Here is a 4,576-nt window from a genome sequence, read left to right as displayed (position 1 = left end):
TACATTCATAATCAATGACTTACAGTGCAATTCTATGCATGTCTGAGTTCAAATCCACTGTAATGTCCTTGCCTTATGGCCCAAACCTATCCCCCAACAGTTTACGAGATGCAGCAATATCATGAAGGTGTGCGCAGTATGCTATGGGGGGCAACTGGGAGGTTTCCTCAAGATAAGGAACTTTTGTTTCCTTATCTCTGTTTAGGCCCCCTGATTGCCTATGGGTCTCCTCAGACTTCTGCCAGCTCTATAGCAGAGCTGGCTTCCACATTCGCCTTCATGATCTGCCCCCTCCAGCCTGCTCCCCAGCTCCTGCCCTCCCTCCAAAATGCCCAGTTTCTCCCCCTCACCTAACCCTACCCACACAGTGCCCCCCCATGCCAGCTTCCCAGCCCTGGAGCAGTCCGCAGCAGCACACTCTATCTAATGCTGCTGCCACTTTGTGGTGGCAGCTCAGACTGGCTCAACACCAGCATGCTCTGCATGCCATCCCTGGACCTTTTACAAGAGTGTAACACTGACCCACTGTCATAAAGAAGAGAATAGAATTGAGCTGTTAATCAGTACTGGAATAATTCTTAATAGACAATGATTAACATTACACATTTTTGGCCATTCTTTTTACAAAACTAACATTGATAATTGATGCTTCCTAGCTAAGCTCTAAGATTTATGGTTCATTCATGATGCATTAGCATCTGGTCAATACAGACATTCTGGCCCTATACTGGTTTATAAAGTCGTATAGTGCTATTTTTTTTACATTTCATTGTTATCATGTGTACATAAAATATTTTACATGTACACCTGCACATGCAGAATATGAACATCACAAACTATTATTTATAAATGACTGGATCATGCATGCACATGCCCGATCTCGTCTGATCTCGGAAGCTAAGCAGGGTCAGGCCTGGTTAGTACTTGGATGGGAGACTGCCTGGGAATACCTGGTGCTGTAGGCTTATATCATAGTCTTTCGAGACTGAAGGTTGCCAACCAACAACAGAACCAAGGCTGACTGTGGCTCTTTTCTGTGTGTACACGTACTGGTCTTCAGAATTCTCATCAGGCAACACGCTGCTGTGTGTTCAGGGGTGGGAGGGATTGCATTCACATGGTGAGTCTAACATGTAGCCCATCTAGTAAAAGGTCACCTCTAAGTCATCTGTAGAATGTCATGTCACAAACTGAAGCATAGGCACCCATTTCATATAAATTTCATTTATGCAAAATTGTGGCCCACAGTTTATTGACATTTTATAATGTCATTTTTAGGGCCATTCCGATGTTTAAGGCATACATACATACTTTTCAACCACCAAATAAATATTTGCAAGTTTTACAGCGTGATGCAAGCCTTGACTTTTAAGTTCAATTCCTGCAATTCGGCACGTACACTCCCATAAAAAGCCAAAGCCATTAGACTATCAGATGGAATTATAAGCATCAAAATGTCATTCTAAAAAGCAAATCCATTTTTGAGTACTGGAGTAACATTAGTGTCTTTATGATACATGGGTGCCTGCAAGGGAGGGTGGACATGACCTGCCTGTCCGCCCTCTGTTTATCCCTCAGTAGGTTCTTCTAATCACTTCCCATGTGCCTCAGATAAAGTAAAAGGGGTTTTCATGCCACCTACTTTGTCAGCTCCCCCCCCCCATTTCAGTGTCTGAGTGCTGTGGAAAACTGTGGGGCCAATTCTCCTTGACCCCCAAAGCTCTTTGTCCTCAAGAGCCCCACAGGCTATATATTCTTCCTGGAACTCTTCTGCCCCTCACAAAGAGAGTTGGTGCCACAGTACACCTGGTCCTTACACACATTTACAAAGCACCATTGCCACTTGCCCTGCTTGTTTCCCCTTGCTTTTCCCTCTTCCACCTTCCAACTTATCCGGCACTTGGTGGCACCAATGACGGCAGTGGCAGCTGGTGAACAGGTAGGCAGAGGGAGGTCCTGCCCCTCCCAATCTGCTTATTTTCTGAGAGTGGCCCCACTGCCAGATAGCAAGCTCAGGTAGTGCTACATTGACTACTGGGAAGCAGAGGGAAGAGGAAATGGCCTTGTAGGCACTTCCTCCTCCCTCTAGTCCCCAGGACCAATGCAGTGCTGACACAGCATGTTGCCCAGCCAGAGAGCAAGTCAGTCCACTGATTCATGGAGAGGAAAGAGAAAGTGACACCTATCTGTTCCCCCTTCCCCTTCATTCCCCCTTCCCCAGCAGCCAATAGTAGTTGTTTTTTACAGGCCTGATTCCTCTAAGAACTGCTGTTTTATGCTCTTTTTTATTCTGACTTTTATCTGACTACTGTTTTTATGGTTTCTTTTAATGTGTTTTTAATGTTTTTATCTGTTGTTAAATTATGTTTTAATCTGTTTTTAATATGTTGTAAGCCGTCCTGGGTCCCTTTAGGGAGAAGGGCGGGATAGAAATAAAGTTTATTATTATTATTATTATTATTATTATTATTATTATTATTATTATAGATGCTTTACAGTCTTTCAGAAGCATGTGGAGCCTTGCACTTCTGGCCTGGCACCAGATTGGCCAGAGTGGCCTTGCAGGTGGTGGTAGAGAACAGAGTGCCTGCCAATGACAGTAAGAGAGGAAGGGAGGTTGTCAGGACAGGAAGGAGTGGCACCCAGCATGGATGACCTGTGCTGGATGCCATCCCCACTGGCATGCCCTGTTTTCTCCTCAGGCTTCATCAGCTAAAAAGCTGGTGCAGATCTGAGGAGACCCATAGGAGTCCATGGCACAGCAGAATAGGTACGTATAACTTTTCCTTACTTTCCTCTCCTGTTGCATCATGGGAGCTCCCCCCCCCCCCCCGCTGGATACAACACAAACTTCCTTGGTGCGGCTGCATCAGCTGGGGGGAATTAGGATTGGACCCAAAGTGATTTAAAGCTATGAAACACTGCGAGATAAGACTGAGGAGTTTTCACGTCCCTCCCTGACTTATTCCTTTTTGTTTAATAGGCCCTTTATGTCTGTATGTGCATAGAACAAACAGTCTTTAACAAACGTGTGGTAGCCTTGCAGTTGTTTAGCTTTCAATGATCTTCGACAAGCTACTGTTCATAGATCACAGAGCTACAAATAGAGCTCCTCTGACAATAGAATGCCTTTCTGAACCTGGTGTGTATGCTACTTTCTCAGATCAGACTCACATGATGTGCGTTCAAGGCATGCACACACATCCTGGCCCCTTCCCTTACATGCGGAGATATTTGTACCAATTCTCTGAACGTTGGGGAGGGCATTCATTCAAACCTGCCCTCTACTTGTGCTGGTACACCTATGAAATATGGATGCAAGAGGAGAAGTCAGGATGTTTTTGTGTCCTCCTAAGGCTGCATATCTTTTATCACAGGGTGTTGGTCCAGGTGAGAAAGTACCGTTGGAACCAGGCCTCTGAATTCACTGAAGGAAGGGTAATAAATAAATATAATAAATGCCGTTCTTGGTGTTTTCTTTGATGCTGCTACAGCTTGTAGGGAAGCAGAAATTGCAAAAGGGGAGGCAGCCCTCTTTCGAGTAGCAAATATTTCTCAGCTGCCATGGCAACCCACAGCACTTGCTTCCTTACTGTACTGTGCACTAACACTGCTGTCAGGATTCTTCCACTTGCACAGGAAGAATAAAGCATGGAGTGTGATTACGTTTGTGAAAGCTGTGTTGCACTCGGGGAAATTGAATTAACTCAGTACTGTCTCCTTAAGTACAACTCAGTTTACAGAGCACTCTCCCCCCTACTTTCCTAGGCCTAGCAGAAACCCTGCTGCAGGCCTGGGTTTACAAGCACTGCCAGGAAGCTCTAGAACAGCCATTTTCAACCAGTGTGCCATAGCACATTGGTGTGCTGCGCACCGTCCGCAGGTGGGTTGCGGATGTTTGGGGGATGGTCGTTTATCAGTAGGGCCATTGGAAGATGCAACCCCCCACTGGCAGTGCAGTGTACCTTGTCAGTTGTCACAAAACTGATGGTGTGCCTTGACAAATATAACACCTTGTCAGTGTGCCATGAGATGAAAAAGGATGAAAATCACTGCTCTGTAAAAACAGGTTGAGAAAGTTAACTTGAGGCAAAAGTTAAGTTAAGGCTAGAAAACAAGTTAAGTTAGCAATACTTGCATAGACCCTGAATTCCATAGTCTTTAGCTTAATCCTAAGAGCCGTTTACACTGCTGGAATTCACAGCTGTTGGAAACATGATGGTGTCAGTGATCACAGCCTAGCTACCACTGCAAGTGGCAAGCAGCCAGGTCCATGCAATGATGGGAAGCGGATGTCTGCCTCTGCTGGTAAGTTCACACAGGGGTTGGGAGGGAAGCTGGGAGCAGTGGAATGGGGCACTGCTTAATGAAGCACAGTGGAATGGGGCAGAGCTGCCAGGCTCCAAAACTTGCTATGTAAGCTGCTCCTGCCCCTCGCTCTTGGAGCCTGTCTGGGCAAGGGCAAAAGCAACACAGAGGAGATGCCTCCGTGTTGCTTTTGCTCCTTGGAATGGCCCTGAGAGCAAGGCGGAGGGGCAGCTTACACAGTGAGTTTTGGAACCGTGTCGGACTTACA

This window comes from Tiliqua scincoides, chromosome 5 (genome assembly GCF_035046505.1).
Source record: "Tiliqua scincoides isolate rTilSci1 chromosome 5, rTilSci1.hap2, whole genome shotgun sequence".
NCBI lineage: Eukaryota > Metazoa > Chordata > Lepidosauria > Squamata > Scincidae > Tiliqua > Tiliqua scincoides.
This window is presented reverse-complemented; position numbering follows the sequence as displayed.